Here is an 18,567-nt window from a genome sequence, read left to right as displayed (position 1 = left end):
GACAGGCAGCTGTGGTTGTTTGGCTATGGCTTTCTGATCCCTGGCTATGGCACTGTGTCTTTGGACTCACTAGTTCCCATAGTGGCCTCCGAAGTCCCACTCTTCTGACAGGGGCAGATAGTAGGTCTGCACAGTGGGTCAGCTGTGCGTGTTCTAGGCGTCATTCCTGGAGGTCCAGCTGGAGCCTGACCATCCAGCACTTCCTAAGTTTTTGTAAGCAGTTACTTCCCTATATTAAACTCCTTTGTAATTACTTAGTTGTTCACAAACAATATCAAGAATGAAAGTTTTGGGGCAGCCGGATGGCTCAGTTGGTTAAAATGTGAGCTCTGAACAGGGTTGCCAGTTCTATTTCCACATGGGCCAGTGAGCTGCACCCTGCACAACTAGATTGAAGACAACAAGCTGCCGCTGAGCTTCCGGAGGGGCCACCTCCCTGCCCCCTCCCTGCCACCATCCCAGCCCTAAGCAACCACTAATCTACTTTCTGTTTCTATAGATTTCCCTATTCTGGCTTTCATATAAATAGAATCATATAGTATGTGGTCTTTTGTGGTTGACTTCTCTCACTTAGCATGTTTTCAAGGTTCATCCATGTTGTAGCATGTATCGGTACTTCATTTCTTTTTATGGTCAAATACTATTGCATTGTATGAAGAGATGGTATTTTTGTGCATCCATTCATCTGTTGAACATTTGGGTTGTTTCTACCTTTTGGCTATTATGAATAACGGTACTATAAACAAATGTGCATAAGTTTGGTGTGGATATAATGTTTTCATTTCCCTTGCTATATACCTAGGAATGGAATTGCTGGATTGTATGGTAACTCTATGTTTAATGATTTGAGGTGCTACCAGACTGTTTTCCAAGTGGCTGTACTTTTTGTTTACATTCCTATTAGCAGTGTATGAGGATTCTGAATTCTCCAAATCTTGACCAACATTTGTTGATCTGGGTTTTTTTATTCTAGCCATCCTAGCGATGTGAAGTGGTATCTCACTGTGATTTTGATTTGCATGTGTATCTCTTTTGAATTTTATTTATTTTTTAAAGGTTTTTATTAAAAATATAGCTAATATACATTATATCAGTTTCAGGTGTACAGCATAGCTGTTCAACATTTATATATCCAATGAAGTGATCACTGTGGTAAGTCCAGCAGCCATCTGACACTGTACTGTGTTATCACAATAGTGTTGACTATATTCCCCATGCTGTACGTTACATCCCCATGACTTATTAGTTTTATACCTGGAAATTTGAACCTCTTATTCTCCTTCAGTTTTCCCCACCTCTTAAAATTTTTCAGTTAAAGTTAACATTCAATATTATTTTGTATTAATTTTAGGTGTGCATCATAGTGATTAGACGTTTGTGTAATTTAAGAAGGGATCACCATGACTAGTCTATACATAGCTATTACCTGGCACTACACATATTTATTACCATATTATCAACTATATTCCCTATACTTTACATCTTCATGACTGTTCCGTAACTACCAATTTGTACTTCTTAATCCCTTAACCTTTTTCACCCTGCCCCCAAAACCCTCCCACCCAGCACCCCATAAATCTAGTACTCATCTGACACCATATATAGTTATTACAATGTTATGGAGTATATTCTTTGTGCTATACCCTATATCCCCATGACTACTTTGAAACAACCAGTTTCTACTTCTTAATCCCTTTCCATTTTTCACCCACCTCCTCTACCCTCCTCCCATCTGGCAACCATCAAAATGTTCTTTATAGTATGAGTGTGTTCCTGTTTTGTTTGTTTGTTTATTTTGTTCTTTAGATTCCACATATAAGTGAAATCATATTGTATCTGTCTTTCTCTGTCTAACATACTCCACTTGGCACAATACCCTCCAGCTCCATATATGCTGCTGCACATGGCAAGAACCCATTCCCTTCCATGGAGGAGCAATATTCCATTGTATATATGTATGACCTCTTCTTTATCTATTCATCCATCTACAGATACCCAGGCTGCCTCCACATCTTGGCCATTGAACATATGGATACTGCAATGAACATATGACGCATAATCCTCTCAAAGTAGCATTTCTTCAGATTAATACACAGAAGTGGGATTACTGGGTCCTTCTTTGTCTCATTACAGCCTTTGTTTTAAAGTCTGTTTTGTTTGGTATAAGTATTGCTACCCCAGCTTTTTTTTTTTTTTTTTCCCATTTCCATGAAATAACTTTTTCTATCCCTTTACTTTCAGTCTTGTGTGTCTTACAATCTGAAGTGAGTCTCTTGTAGGCAGTGTACGTAAGGGTTTTGTTTTCTTATCCATTCAGCCACCCTATGTTTTTGATTGGAGCATTTAATCCATTCACATTGAAAGTAATTGTTGATATATATGTAGTTATTGCCATTTTATTATTCATGTTATTTTATTTTATTTCATATTGAAGAAATCCCTCTAACATTCCTTGTAATATTGGTTTGGTGGTGATGAACTCCTTTAGCTTTTTCTTCTCTGGGAAGCTGTTTATCTGTTCTTCGATTTTAAATGATCTTGCTGGGTAAAGAAGTCTTGGTTGCAGGTCCTTGCTTTTCATCATGTTAAATATTTTGTGTCAATCCTTTCTGGCCTGCAAAGTTTCTGTTGAGACATCAGCTGACAATTTTATGGGAGTTTCTTTATAAATGACTAGTTGCCTTTTTCTTGCTGCTTTTAGGATTCTCTCTTTGTCTTTATCCTTTGGCATTTTAATTGTGTGTCTTGGTGTGGGCTTGTTTGGGTTCATCTTGTTTGGGACTCTTTGCACTTCCTGCACTTGCTTTTATGCCTATTTCCTTTGTCAGATTAGGAAATTTTTCAGTCATTATTTCTTCAAATAGGTTATCAATCCCTTGCTTTCTCTCTCTCCTTCTGGTACTCCTATGATGCGAATATTATTACACTTGATGTTGTCCCAGAGGTCTCTTAACACTACCCTCTATTTTTTTTTTTTTAACTCTTTTTTCCATTTGCTGTTCTGATTGAATACTTTCTGCTACCTTGTCTTCCAAATCACTGATTCGATAATCTGCTTCATCTAGTCTGTTGGTGATTCCTTCTAGTGCATTCTTCATTTCAGTTATTGTATTCTTCACTTCTGACTGGTTCTTTTTTAATGGTTTCTATGTCCTCTTTTATGCTTGCTATCTCTTTGTTGAAGTACCCACTAAGTTCCTTGAGCAGCCTTATAACCATTGTTTTGAATGCTGTATGTGGTAGGTTGCTTGCCTCCATTTATTTCATTTAGTTATTTTTCTGGAGTTTTCTCCTATTCTTTCTTTGTTTCTTCCTTTTGGCTGCCTCTCTGTGTTTGTTTCTATGTATTAGGTAGATCTGCTATGTCTTCCAGTCTAGCCAGGTGGCCTTATATAGTAGGTGTCCTGTGGGGCCCAGTGGCACAGTCTCCCTGGTCACCAGTGCTGGGTGCTCCAGGAGTGTGCCTCATGTGGGTTGTGTGTGCCCTCCTGTTATAGTTGAGCCTTGATTGCTCTTCGCATGTCAGTGGGTGGTACTGACCCTCACGCTGACTGGCTATAGGGTTTGGCCATGTCCACAGCTTATGGGCTGCTGTGCAGGGGGCTTACCCCCATGGAGTGGGATTTATGGGCTCTGGTGTCTGTTGAGATCACCCTTTAGGTGTGCCACTTGTAGGGCTTATTGGGTAGTGTTCTGCTGTGGTCTGAAATCAACCTCTAAGTACCTTATGTTGGTTCTGTGGCCCTTCGGAAGTGGCTCTGGTGCAAAACCAGGTCAGCCACTGCCTGTGATCACCTGGGGAGTTCCTGGGTAGGAGCTCCAAAGTGATCCATGGTTAATCTCTGCCTGTGTCATACCTGGAGGCATGTGGGAGAGGCCATGTTTGAATCAAGGCTGGCTGCTACCAGTACCGGGTCTGGGGTAGCTCCACAAAAAGCCAGGACACTCCGACAAAACTCTCTGCCACCTGCTGGCTTTCGTAAGGTTCATTGGCTGATAAAGCCTCATGTGGTATGGAGTTGGGTTTGGCAGGGTCTCAGTGCATCACCAGGGTGGAGTGAGCAGAGTTCACCAGGCTAATCAGATTCATACTCGGCTTGTGCGGGGTAGGCTGAACACAGGAAAGATGGCGCCCATCTGCCGGCTGCTCGGGAGGAGGACTTCACACAGGGTAAAATGGCGACTATCTTCAAGCCCATTTCCCGAAGCCACACACCTCAGACTACCCCTGCATGTCTCCAAGGGCCCCTGAGTCACCGTCCCTCCACTAGAGCCCAGGGTGAGTGTGAGGGAGTCTGTATGGGCCCTTTAAGAGGATGTCTGGGTTTCCTGCAGCCTTCCATCCCACCAGGATGGTCAGAATCCCCACTGTTTTTCACAGCCAGATGTGGGGGCTTCTCTTCCCGGCACCAGTATTCCAGGCTGGGGACGCTGGTGTGGGATGGGGTCCCCTGCTCTTCTGTGGGGAACCTCTGTGGCCAAGATATCCCTCCCAATTTTCATCTGCCACCTGGAGGTTTGGGGACAGCCCGTTTTGCGTCTCCCGCCCCCCCATCAATCTTGACACGGTTTCTTCTTTATATCCTTAGTTATAAAACTGTTCAGCTAGACTTCAGATGGTTCTCCAGGTTGAATCTTCTACAATTTAGTTATAATTTTGATGTGTTCACGGGCTGAGGCAAGCACAGTGTTTATCTGCCATTTTGGATCGTTATGCATCATTTATTTCTATCTAGGCAAGGAAAGTTTATTTGTGAAGGTGGCATCTTTGAAATCTCTGCATGTGCATTTCTTTTTAAGATCGAAGAAATCTTTTCCAGAAGTCCTCCAGCAGACTTTTCATGAATGGTATTAAATATACCTTCCTAAACCAACCACTGCAAAAGAAATGGGATTACCAGTGAGGAATCAACTCCTGGTTTGGAGCTGGGGCGGTGGCTGCCTCCTCGGAGGCACACAGCCCTCCAGAGGAGGCTCACAGCCCTCCAGAGGAGGCTGCCTACCTTAACAATATCAAGTTCTGCGAGGAAGGAGAAAGTGAGAAAGAGGATCAACTGCGTGGCTGCTGCATGTGGCTTCCACGATGTCACGCTCTCATGGCTTTCCTGCTTCTTTGACCATTTGTTCTTAGGCGCCTCTTCCTTTTTCCACCCCTGAAACACTCCTCATCTTCAGCTTCCTTCCTTCTCACCACTTACACACTTTGTGGGGCTTCTTATTGCCATTATTAGATACTTACTATGACCCAGGCACTCTCATTTTATTCTTATAACAGCCCTATAATATTATTATTATCCCTATCTTATAGACGAATTAACAGGTTTAGAGCGATCAAGGTTACAGGTTTAGAGAGATCAAGGTTTTTGCCCAAGGTAACAGAACTACCAAGTAGATGGAAGTAGGAATTGGACTATTTGACCCCAGAGTGCTGATTCACTGCCTGTCAGGCTTCTGTACCTCCTTCAAATACAGGGCAGCCAAACAGAACTCATCATTTCCCCATGAACCCGCCCTGACCCCATGTTCCCTGCAGCAGTGAGGGAATTACCCTTTGTTGAATTATTCAGTGCAGAAACCCAGGGGTCATGTTCCTTCTTCGCTCCTTCACTATGGGATACTAACTTTGCTTTATAATCATTCGTTAAATCCAGCTCTTGTTCTTGACTCCTCCACTGTCACGGTCTGTGTACAGGTCTGCTGTGACCGGGGTACATGTTGCCTGAGATTCCTCAGCCCTAGGGGTAACTGTGCAGAGATTTCAGATGGCTGCAGCCCCCCTGCTTCTAGCTGTAAACAGCTTCCTCTTTTATTACCCAAGTATGTCATACAAAAGGAGCCATTTTATATGAGTGCATAATGAGAAAGATATTGAGAAACACCATCTAGAGTAGATTGAGCCCACCTTTTTGCTACCCCTCCACCACCCTCCTAATTGCAACCAGAGACAGTGCATTACTCTTCTGTGTAAAATCTCTGGGTGGGGGTCAGCCCTTCACCATGCTCAGGATCAAGTCCATATTCCCCATTGTGACTTATAAGACTCTCCACGATCCCTACCGTCCTCTCCAGCCTCCATTCTCCCCTCTTTGTGAATGGAACTTGATGCTCCAGAAACATTTTTTGTAGCCCCTCCTCTGTTCTGTGTTGTTTCTCACCTCAGCGTTTTTGCACACATTGCTTCTGTTGCAGGCTATCCCTGTATCATGGAGGTTAAGACCAGCTTTGGCATCAACTAGACCCGGTTTCAAATCCTTGCTTTGTCACTTGCTCATGGCGAAGGAGCACTTAATCTCTCTGAACCCCAATTTATATCTTTATCTGTAAAATGAGGATAATAGTACCTACCTCAGGTCAGTTGTGAAGACGAAATCATTTTTTTAAAAAAGGAAATATAACAAGTGGTTTCTTTCATTATCCATTTTGCTTCACTTGCCGGGACGCGAAGAAGCCCTCCTTAACTCTATTTTCTGCAGGACCCTGTGCCAAGCTTTGCCCTTCGTGGTGTACAGATCGGTGGCGCCTTCTGATTGCTTCTGATAGTGCCCTGTCTGGCTGACATCCCCCAGGTCTGGGATCCATTCGGATCCCTCTCAGCCTCTCGAGTCCACCTGGATGGGCCCACAGAGGAGCCAGGGTCAAGGACAAAGTCGGAGGTCCCCGGAGGAGGTGGCAATATAGCGGGGCATTGAACTTAACAAGTGGGAGTGTTCTTCAGAAAGAGACTGGCCTGTTGTTCATCCTGGGGCTCCTCAGGCTGAGGCCTGGCTGTAGAAGTGGTCCTTTTGGCTGCCTCGGGTTTCCAGCCCTGGGGGGCGGAGCCAACACCATAGGGCGTGGCAACTACTCACCTAAACCTAATCAGGATGCTTACTTACTCGCTCATTTGTGCCATATGAGCACACTGAGCTGCCACCTGGGGTCCAAATCCTGCTATGCGGCGGCCCGCTGGGGGTCTGTCTCCCGGAGGGCAGGGGAGGGAAAGGTTTTAGAATAAAGGGATAGTTAGCGCCCAGGGCCGCGGAGATTCTACTGTGGGTTAGGGGAGCGGGAATTGATAACCACAGATAGGGGCACCCCGCGCGCGTGTGCGGGGAATGTGCGGGAAGGCAGCAGGGAAAGACCATCTTGGTGGTAGGGGTTCAGCAAAGAGTAAACCACTTCGCCGGGCGCGGGGGGAGGCGGGGGAAGAAATCACCTGAGTGCGGCGAGAGGACGGGAGGCCGCCCCGCCCTGCAACCGGTGAGCAGAGATACTTGTCTTTCTCTCTGAGTCAGAGGGACCAGGCGGCTCTTGGCCTCCCCTTTCTCCCGCGCCCACTGTGTGCGCAGCACCGTGTGGGCTCTGGAGACACAGCTGTGAACGTGTAAGGTCCAGAATGGCAGCCATCGCGTGGTGGCTCATTCCAAGGAATGCCTCACCTTCAAACTTAGACTTCGTGACAAAGCTGCTGGTTCGTTGCTTATCCGACAGAGCATCGGGCCCAAGGTTCGGCTCCTTCTCGGGATCCGGCATTTGGAGTGGGTTTTAAAGACTGCGGGGGGAGGAGGAGCGGGAGTGTTGGAGGGGAAGTGCGGGGGGGGGGGGAGAGGGGGCGTACCCGCGCAGCAGCCAAAGGCTCTTCTCTCGCTCCAAACGCGCACGGACCACGTCCCTCAAGGCCAAGATCTTGTTTCAGACTCTGGAGTCCATCCCAGGGGCAGCGGATGAGAATCTCTCCCCGAGTCCATTTTCCCAATTGGTGTCGCATTTTATTTTCACCTCTACTATGGGGCTGCAGTAAACCCTATAGGGCACCCCACCCTGAAAGCATTGGAAGGTCTGACCCTGGCGGCCTCCTTTTTCTGGTTGCCCAAACTGACCCGTGTTTATCCTTTGATTAACAGAGAATACAACACAGCATTAACACACACGGGAAAGTAGAAGAGAACAAGGTATCTCCATTTCACTGACCTACGTCATTTAACCATTCATGACCTCGCGGTTACCATCTGCAAAATGGGAACTCTGCTCTGTAAGGAGGAGTTTCGAGGTGTTAATAACTTTGACAGTGGTTCCCAGTTTCCTGAGGCGAAGATGTCTGGGGTCAAGAATGGCATTTAAGAAGGAACAGTAAGGATGTCCTCCTTAAGGAAAGCTGCAACCGTGTTTGCCATACTGTGCGTGCAGAGCAAAGACCCAGACAGCCACCAACCAGCAGGGTAGGTGCTCGTCCACAGGGTCGCCTGGAGCATCCTTGGCGATAGGGCTTTTGCCCTTGTCTGTGGCCTCATGCGCCTACTGGGCAAGGAGGCCATTCTCTCATACTGCAGGCCTGGCCTTAAGTGTGCCTCGCAAGGCTGGAAGTGGAGAGTCTTCTCCGCTAAAATAACACGGATCTATCTGGTCTCACAGGCTTCGTGCTCAGCATTTTGCAGCGTTATTTTGGTTTCATCTTCACAGGGACCCTGGGAGGTAGCTTTGTATTCCCATTTTATAGATGGGGAAAGGGAGGCTCGGTAAAGTTACGAAACTACCCAAGAACGCTAGCTGGTAGCAGGAGAGGATTCAAGTCTAGGCCTCCGTCTGGGTCCAAAGCTAGCGCTCTAGAGTACACCGACAGTCTCCTTTCGTGAGAAAAGGTCAACGCAAGCCTGCTGTCTCCCCTAGCCTGGGATGTCAGGCTGCGAGTCCGCGGACTCGGTTTGGGGAAAGTTAACGAGCGAGAATGTGGGTGTCTACAGCTCTCCTGCCTTACCCCCAGGCTCTAGCACCTATCTGCTGGTCTCTCCGCAGCTAGCGAAAATAGGCATGGAAACAATAGCGGTCCCCTTGCTTTCCCCCCTCCCGCCTTGACCTCCATCAACTCTTTCGGAGCCGCTCGGGTTGACTCACCCGCGCGCTGCCTCTGGGCTGCACTTGCGGCGCTGGCGGCGTCCGGCTGGGCGAGAGAGCCTGCACTAGGGGAGAGGAGGGGAGCCGCCCAGACCAGAAGGCCAGAGCGGGAGGCGGTGTGTCCTCAATGCGGCCGCCCCTCTTCTGGGTCCAGGGAATTGCGCAAACCCCGCAGTGCGCCAGGCGGGGCGGGGGTCTGGCGGAAAGGGCTGGAGACAAGTGCGCCAGCGAGCCGGCAGGGTTGCGCAAATGCGTCCCCCGCGGTCTGGTAGCGGGGTGCGTCCACAGTGGGGGGATTGTGGAGGGTCGGCATGTGCCTGGGGCCGTGGTACGCAGGGCGGTGACTGATCTCTCTCCTCGCCGCATTCCAGCTCATTTCCTAGCAGCCCCTTCCCTGGCGAGCCACAACTGGTGAATCGCCTTTTTAGCACGAGGGCTAATCAAACAATCGAGACCACGTTTATTTTGTCATTAAAAATCAAACTTTTGAGTTCTGTGTGGGTGAGCATTTACTACGGCTCAGATAACTTGCTTTATTGAATGGAAGAAGGTCAGGGAGGACGGTGGCGCCAGTAAGTCTTTCTGCGGGCCTTGTTTGAGGAGCAGAGCCAGCGAGGCAGGTTCTGTTACACCCCCTCTGCCGCCCGCCGCAGCGCATTTCGTGCTGGAAACAGTCCCGCGACAGGCACCGCTTCACTTCTGCATCCTGCAAGTAGGGGAGAGGTGACTGGCCCAAGGCTGCCCGACTGCAGTGTCTGTGTGCCCGGGAGCCCTTGTCCGACGCCAGGCCCTCGGAGGCGGCGGGGCTAGGCGAAGGGCGCAGGATGCGGCGCTGGAACCAGTCCTCCTTCTCCTGGTTCCACGGTGGGGTGAGCGCACCCTACCCGGGGGTTGGAGGGCGGAGCTCCGCGCGCAACGGATAGGGATGGGCGCCTCCCGGGTCCCTCCGGGTCCCTGCGCACGCCTGAGGGCTGATAGTGCGAAAGTGGTGGCCGGCTGACAGCGACACTGCCCCCTGGCGGGGGACTATTTTACTAAACCTCTTGGTGAGGCTGATGTGGCACAGGAGAGCCTCCCTCTCTCCCAAATGAAGTAAATGTTTTTTGGAAGGTCTTCAGCATAATTCCTTCACTTGTGTTCTCTTTCATGCTTCACAGCAGCCATCACATTAAAAAAATCCAACAAAACAAAACCACTTTATTGAGATATTTACATACAGTAAATACCAGAAATTTTAAGTACTATGTACAGTTCTATGACTTTTAAAAAAAAGATTTTTATTAAGAAATATAGCTAACATACAATATTATATCAGTTTCAGGTGTACACCATAGTTATTCAACATTTATGTACCTAAAGAAGTTGGTACCTAAATAGTCAACAATATTATTGACTATTTTCCCTATGGTGTACATTACATCCCCATGACTAATTTGTTTTATACCTGGAAATTTGGACCTTTTATTGCCCTTCGCCCCCTTTTAATTTTTCAATTACAGTTGACCAGTTCTATGACTTTTGACAAATGAAAATACCAGACTAACCACTGTTCAAAGTGTAGAACGGTTCCATTTCCCCCCAAAGTTCCCTTCTGCCCCTTTGCAGTCAATCCTTCATCCTCCCTCTTCCCCAGCTTCAGACAACCACTCATCTGATTTCTTTCACTATACTTTGTCTTTCCTAGAATTTGATATAAATAGAACCATACAGGAAGTCTGTATTGGAACACCCTCCCTACTCACCTGATCTGGCTCCCTAATCACTTTCTTTACCCAAAGATAAGGGAAATACTGAAAGGAAGACATTTTGATGACACTCAGGGCATGAAGGGTAATACGACGACAACTCTGATGGCCATTCCAGAAAAAGAGTTCCAAAATTCCTTTGAAGGGTGGACTAGGCACTGGCATCAGTGCATACCTTCCCAAGAGGAGTACTTCGAAGGTGACCGTAGTGATATTCAGCAATGAGGTCTGTAGCACTTTCTTTTTCTAGGATGAGTTCACGACCTTAATGGTTCAACCTCATATGCATATACCATAAGCTGTTTATCCATTTGGACATTAGTGAGGGTTGAAGGAGGCCCAGCTGGGCTGGTGGGGAGGTATCCTCTCAGGACCCCAAAGGAGGACATTTGGGTTGTTGTTGGACATTTGGGTTGTTTCTGATTTTGGGATGTGAATAAAACTGCCTTGAACATTCCTATAAAGTCTTTATGTGGGCGTATGTTTCCATTTCTCTTGGGTAAAATACCTATAAGTGAATGGGACGGCTTGGTTGTATGGTTTTCTAACTTAGGAAGCTGTCAACTTGGTTTTCAAAGTGGTTATACTATTTTATATCACCTCTAGCAATGCATGAAAGTCCATTGCAGTCTGTGGTTTGCCATTTTCTTTTCTTAACGGTAAAGAGCCAAAGTTTCTAATGGTGACTTCATCAAATTTATCAGAATTTTTCTTTGATGGGTCATCATTTTTGTCCTAAGAAATCTTTGCCTACCTTAATGTGAGGTCACAAAGATTTTTTCCTAAATTTGTATATTTTCAGGTTTTTGTTTAGGTCTATGATACAGTCCAATGAATTTTTATGTGTGGTGTGAGGTAAGAATCAAAATTCATTTTCCCCTCTCATGTAGATATCCAGTTTTCCAGCACCCCCTACTGAAAAGACTATCCTTTCCACTTTGAATTAGGGTGGTACCCTTGTCAAAAAACAGCTGTGGTTAGTCCAGCGCTAGAGATAAGCAGGAGGGTCTCTGGGCACCAAGAGAAAGGGCATCTAATCCAGCCAGGTATTGTTCAGGAAGTCTTCCTAGAGGGGTGATGAAGGACTCCAGGTAGAGGGTCCTAGCTCAGTGAGTTGCAATGTTGCTGTGGATTAAATTGTGTGGTTGTGGTGGGGGAGTGAGGGGCATAGTGCTAGAAGTTGGCAGGAACCAGATTGAAGTGGGAGGGGGCTTTGTGTGTCCTGCTAAGGGGTGTGCACTTTATCCTGGGAGGGATGAGGGGTCACTGGACCACTTTAGGCAGGGGAATGGCACAGTCAGATTTGCATTTCAGAACGTTTACTCTGGCTGCAGAAAAAGGATTACAGGAGGTCAGAATGAAGGCAGGCAGACCAGCGTGCAGGCTGTTGCAGTAGCATGACAGAGATGATGGCACGAGGGGAACTCTCCTCTGATTATCCTTTTTTACCTTTGACTTTTGTATCATGTTTAAGAATTACTTATTCAAAATAAATGAATTCAGTAGGTAGAAGCCACAGGATGTGGTGACTGGAGTGAGGCTGGAAGAAAGATGTTTGCATGGGAGAGCCACCCTTCAGACTCACGAGGCTGGACTCCACTCTCAGAGGCCCTGATTCAGGAGGTCAGAGGCGAGGTCCAGGGCTCTGTGTTTTAAAAACTTTACAGTGAATTCTGATGTGTAGCCAGCATTGAGGACCGCTGGTCCAGGTTGATGGCTGGTCTCAGATGTAAGCATTTGGGTGAATGAAAGTCCAGTCCCTAGACAGGGAATATGGGAGATGAAGCAGGTTTTAGTTAGGTTTTGGTTACTTGACACGGGAAATTTCCATGAAGGTTTGTAGAAGACAATTGAATGTGTGGGTTTGAAGCTCAGAAAACTATCTGGGTTGGAAAAACAGTCCGGTTGGTCATTAGCTTATGGAACAGGGGTTCTTAACCCAGGACCTGTGGACCCGGGAAATTATATGGATAACTTTACGTGTACATATGTATGTATACAAATTAGGGTTTCTAATTTCAAAAGGGCCCATGTCCTTCCAAAGGCTAAGAACCTCTGTGAAGATAGTGGTGGCTCCATGGGAACACTGCTGGGCAAGAAGAGACAGGGCTCCTTCCCCTTCTCCCACTCTGACCCCTCCCTCAGACCCCCTGCTCCTGGGGATCTTTACCTCTCTAGTTTCCAGGGCAATGCTTCATCGTCCTTCAGTTTTCTTGAGTCTAATTCAAATCTTTCCTGCTTTAATTTATATTTTAAATCAAAGTAATATATGTGCACAATTTTAGAAGTTCAGAGAGATACCCAAAGCTTACATGTGAAACAATGGCCTAGTATGCGAGCCTTACCTAAGCCTGAGATGTAATCAAGTAACCCTGAGCCTTCTCTTGTCCTGGTCCCAGCCTCCCTTCTTCCCATCCTTGTGTGGCCCTCCTCTTCCTTTGTTCCCCGTCCTCTTTCATTTTCCTCCTTCTCATTGTCACCATCTGTAACCAGATTCTGTAGGAAACTGAAAGACAGGTACAAAGGCCCTGCTGGAACCATCTTCACTTCCTCCTTTCTCTGCTTCCTGCCAACATGGAATGGGACAAAGTTCCCAGGTTTCATAGTCTCAGGAACAGCTGAGGTCCTGGCTCAGATCCGCCAAGTAGATGCATGACCTTGAGCAGGCCTATCCCTCTCTCCATGCTCCAGCTTCCCTGACTGTAAAATGACACTGTGATCTCTGGAAAGCAGCACAGCTCTAGTGTCCTGGAGGAAAATCACCTGAGAGAACCCTGGCTCTCAGGCTGAGATGGTTCTGATGGTGTCCTGAGGACGGGCCATGGCAGTGCCCTTCTGACTTGTTGTGCCCAGCTTGGGAGCCTTTGGAGGTGGAGGGCATCCTGCCTGCTTTGCCATTTTCCCAGCCTGCCTAACAAAGCAGCTTCCAGTCTTGGCTCTGTTTCTCACAGGATGGGAGGAAGCAGTTATGGCATCACGGGAGGAGTGTTTGGATTTTGCCATTTGGATATACCATTTGATTCAGAGGACAATTTACCCCAAGGGAGATTTGAATTAAAACATTTGTTCTGAATTACACAAATGCTCATTAATTTTTGGACAGAGAATTTTCCAGGGTGAACTTCACTAAGCTGACAATAAATTGATACACGTCATTTTAGCATATGGCTTTCCCTTTTATGTTCAAAACTTCTTTTAATACAGTTTCAAAACAGACTTTTCATTTAATGACCTGCCTTAATGGTTCCACTAACATCTGTTCTTGTATGACACGAAGTGCTCAGACTTTCAGGTGTGTGAACCTGGGTCAGCCTTGGCTGAGACTCCTGACTGTTTGGATCTCCAGCTTGGGAGCTCATCTTTTCCCTAAAGCGGGAAGGGAAACCTCTGAATGTGAATAGCAAAGCTGGGTCTGCCTTCCTTAGCTGTGTGATCTTGCAGCACTCCTTTAAATCCCCTCAGCCTCATTTTTCTCACCTCTAAAATGAAGGTAATAATACCTACCTGCCTAACTCAGAAGAGCGGTTTGTAATACATCAAATAAGTAATTATTACCACAATAACATTAAATAATAACTTGTAATAAGTAATTATTACCACAGTAGCATTAAATGATCACTAAGCTCCTCACCCAGTAAGTAGTGGGAGCCCCAGAAATATTATTCTTTTATTGTTGCCATCATGATGAATGAAAACAAGCTGTGGTTACTTGCTCTGACCACTGGGTGGCACCACAGATTTGGTTCTGTGACTACGTGTTTTGGTCTCAAAAGCAGCTTTTGTGTTTGAACCATAGAACAGTGCTATTTTTCTGTAGGTCAAAATCAGCAGATTATTGGCACTTTCATATGGTTCTACCTAAGTTATTCGATGCTGCCTGCCCTGGGCTTTTTCCTTTTGGCTTTGTCTCAGCTAAACCCTGACCCTTTCCAGGGATTCACCCACTGGAGTCTTTAGGAAGCCTGGGCTGTGTCGGTGGCATGGATGGCATGAGCCTGCTGGAGTTCACCCACTAGCCAGCCAGGATGTGCCACTAGAGACTTAGGGTCAAGGGCTCACCTGAGCTGGGAAGACAGCATCAGAGTTAAGGACAGAGCCAGAGACATAGAGAAGCAGTACACTGGTGGTGAAGGAGTGGGATTTGTAGAAGCAGTGGTACCCTATTTTACATGAATACAGATTTCCTTGCTGAGCCCAGAAAGCCATTCCCCACGAAACTCTAAGGACACGCCATGCCCAGGTAACCCTGACCTGTGTTCCTTGCTTCCAGTTCCTTTACTCCCTCACAAGGTGTGCTGGCCTTGGGTCCCCAGGATTGTGAAAGAAGTTGAGAAACAGAAAGATCTCAGATCATTAACAGAATTGACTGGTGACCCTAACAGGTAGGAGTGACTCATTTGAAGGCTGGGTGGGGCTCCCGGCCCCATAGCTCCCTGGGCCCAGGACAGGTTCTCAGGCAACGAGCCCACCTTGTCTGACCTAGGCTAGGCAAAGCTTATTTGTAATTGGAGGTGTGTGTGTGTGTGTGTGTGTGTGTGTGTGTGTGTGTGTGTGTGTCCTTTAGTCATCTCTCTGTGCCTTTCCAGCCAAAGGGTCCTGGGATTTTCATGCACAGATGAATTTGGATCTGTTGAAGGAACAGGAGGACTTATAAGTAGCTTTTTCATATTTGTGTGTTTAACACTTTTTCAGAGACAAGGATTCAGATAAGAAAGTTTTGTGTGTGTGTGTGTGTGTGTGTGTGTGAGAGAGAGAGAGAGAGAGAGAGAGAGAGAGAGAGAAGGATTCAGGGGATTTAAAAAAAAAGGCTATCTTCCAGAAATATAAGAATAGCTTAGTATTAGGGAATCTTTCAATATAATTTACCATATTAATTGATCAAAAGATAGAAACCATATGACTACCTCCTCAAAGGCTGAAAAATTCAGCAGTTTAATCTCGGTAAACACTCTTAGTAAAATAGGAGTAGTGTATACTTCCTTAACATGATAAAATATATTTATCTCAATGTCAAAGACAGTATCATGCTTAATGGGAAGAAGCTCTCCCCAGCTCAAAAGTCAGGAGCAAAGAGATTTGTCCATTTTCACAACTATTATTTAATATTTTTCTGGATATCATAGCCAATGTGATTTGACAAGAGTAGAACATAAGGTACAGAAATCAGAAAGAGGAAAAATTGTTATTATCTCCAGATGGCATAATTTTATACCTGGAAACCCAAAAGATTTGACTCGAAATATGTTAAACACCAAATGCTGGCAAGGATGTAAAGCAACAGAAACTCTCATTCATTGCTGGTGGGAATGCAAAATGGCACAGCCACTTTGGTAGACAGTTTGAGGGTTTCTTACAAAACCAAACATACTCTTACCATACCATCCAGCAATTGTGCCCCTTGGTATTTACCCATATGAGTTTAAATGTAAATCCCCACAAATTCTGCATAAAAATGTTTATAGCAGCCTTATTCATAACTGCCAAAACTTGGTAGCAACAAGATGTCCTTCAGTAGGTGAATGGATAAACTGTGTTACATTCAGACAACGGAATACTGTTGAGTGCTAAAAAGAAATGAGCTATTAAACCACAAAAAGACATGGAGGAAGCTTAAATGCACATTGCTAAGTGAAAGAAGCCAGTCAGAAAAGGCTACATACTATATGATTTCAACTGTATAGCATTCTGGAAAAGACAAAATTATAGAGATAGTAAAAAGATCAGTGGTTGCTAGGGGTTCACAGGGAGAGAGGGATGAGCAGGTGGGATACAGGATTTTCAGGGCAGGGGAATTATTTGTACAATACTATAATGATAGACACATGTCATTATACATTTGTGGAAACCCGTAGAATGGGCAACACAAAGAGTGAACGCTAATGTAAACTGTGAACCTTGTGATACTAGGTCAATGTTGGTTCACTGATTGTAATAAATGTACCACTCTGATGTAGGATATTGAAGGGTTTGTGTGTGGTGTGGGGCGGGAAGGAGCAGGGGGTACATGGGGGCTCTTTATACTTTCCATTCAATTTTACTGTGAACCTAAAACTGCTGTAAAAATATCTGTTAATTAAAAAGGAAGTATTACAAACAGCCAAATAATTCAGTAAGAAATTAAAATTAATATTAATCTAATTTAAAATTAATATTCTGAAACTATAGATTTCACATTTACAAACAACTAGTTCGAAAAACTAACGGAAGAAAATAATCTATTTACAATAACAAAACAACAACAACAAAACAATAATAGCCAGAAAATGAAACAACTAGGAATAAACTTACTGAGATTCATGCAATGTATTTATGAATGAAACTTTAAAATTCTACTAAGGGATACAAAAGATGTTCTGAACAAATGCAAAGACATACCAGAGTTTTAGAAAGTCCATTTAGTTTACAATGCATAAATTTAACAAGAGTCCAATAAAAATACCAACAGGATATATATGTGTATTTTTTTGGTAACAAAACAAATGATAATATCCAGGACAAAATTTATCAGAGATTAAAATGGCTAATTTTATAGTGCTATAAAAATTAAACTAATGCAGTACTCACACAGAAATAGACAGATGGAACAGAATAGAAAGTACAAGAATACTCATAGATTCAACTCAGGATATGATCAAGTTGAAATTCCAAATCAGTGGAGGAAAACTATTTGATCTAAAACTACTAGGCAAACAGGGTAGTCTTCTGAAAAAAAAAAAAAAGTTGTATCAATACCTTATACTTCACTGCAAAATAATTCTGAGAGGTACCAAATCTGTAAATGTTAATAAAATGAAACCACAAAATGCTGAAGAAGCAATGGAAGAATTAAAACATAATTTTGGAGACGAGAGAGAGCACTTCTAAGTATGACACAACCCCCAGAAACTTTAAAAGAGAAGGAGAAAATGGTACTTCATAAAAATAAACAAATTCACTATGGCAGAAAACACAAGAGTCAGAGGCAAAGTCAAAAAATTAGGAAAGAATAACTATAACACACCAACAGATTTTACATTAAGAGAAATGTAAGTTAAAACTCACTGAGATACCATTTTTACCTATTTAGTAAAAATCATAAAGTCTGATAATAGGTTATCGGAGAGATGGGGGAATGAGTATTTTCTTATGTTGCTGGTGGCTTTGTATACTGGTACAACCTCTGAGGGGTGCAACTTGATAATATCTATAAAAATTACAATTATTTTTAAAGAAAATGTTTGTTTGGTTTATATACATTATTTCCATTTATTTACTCATCATTCCTTTTTTCTCGTATATCTTAGACTGCTCTTTTGAGATCATTTTTCCCCCTATGATGCAGGTTTCTTGATAGTGAACTCTCAATTTTTGCCACCCTTAATCTTGGAATATAGTTTCACAGGGTTCATAATTCTAGGTTGACAGTTATTTTCTATTAACATTTGCAAGATTGTATTCACTAGCTTCTGACTTCTGTTGTTGTTGTTGAGAAGTCCACTGTCTTTCTAATTGTGGATTCTTTGTAGGTGATCTGTTCTTTCTCTTTGGCTGTCTTTAAGAGCTTATCTCTGTCTTTATTGTCTTTGGTTTTACTGAGCTGTGTCTAGGTATGAATTTATTTTTATTTTTCTTGCTAAGTATGCATTTTTGTTCCTAGACTTCTGCTATGTTTTTCACCAGTCCTAAAAATTTCATAGCCATTATATCTTTAAACACTTTCTTTCCTTCATTCACTCTATTCTCCATTTTTGAGGATCTGATTATATGCATATATTTATGTTAGAGTTTTTGACTCTAATCTTCATATCTCTTTTTTTCCACTTTTTAAAAAATTTTATTAGTTTCAGGTGCACAAGACAAAGCAGTACCTAGACGTTCATCATCCACATCCCCCACACTGTGTGAACCCCCGTCCCCCCATCCACTATCCCTCTGACATTGCACAGAGCCATTACATTTCCACTGTCTGTAT

General features: G+C 44.4%; 1 protein-coding gene across 10 annotated transcripts in view; it reads right to left on the bottom strand.

Annotated features, from left to right (window-relative positions):
- Window positions 1-9,252, bottom strand: part of PIGZ (phosphatidylinositol glycan anchor biosynthesis class Z) — a 32,327-nt gene extending 23,075 nt beyond the window's left edge. For 6 of the 10 annotated variants that reach the window (XM_074329984.1, XM_074329989.1, XM_074329970.1 and 3 more), the window contains exon 1: window positions 8,872-9,252. The gene's annotated coding sequence lies outside the window, so the exon portion shown is untranslated. Of the gene's footprint in view, window positions 1-6,345; window positions 7,216-7,418; window positions 7,532-8,871 lie in introns of those variants that run through there. The other 4 variants (XM_074329963.1, XM_074329994.1, XM_074329995.1 and 1 more) reach the window with 2 other exon arrangements.
- Between the last annotated feature and the right edge of the window lie 9,315 nt (window positions 9,253-18,567).

The sequence above is a fragment of the Rhinolophus sinicus genome, linkage group LG01 (assembly GCF_036562045.2).
Source record: "Rhinolophus sinicus isolate RSC01 linkage group LG01, ASM3656204v1, whole genome shotgun sequence".
In the NCBI taxonomy this organism is placed as follows: domain Eukaryota; kingdom Metazoa; phylum Chordata; class Mammalia; order Chiroptera; family Rhinolophidae; genus Rhinolophus; species Rhinolophus sinicus.
Note: the sequence above shows the minus strand (reverse complement) of the source record. Positions and strands in the feature narration are given on the sequence as shown.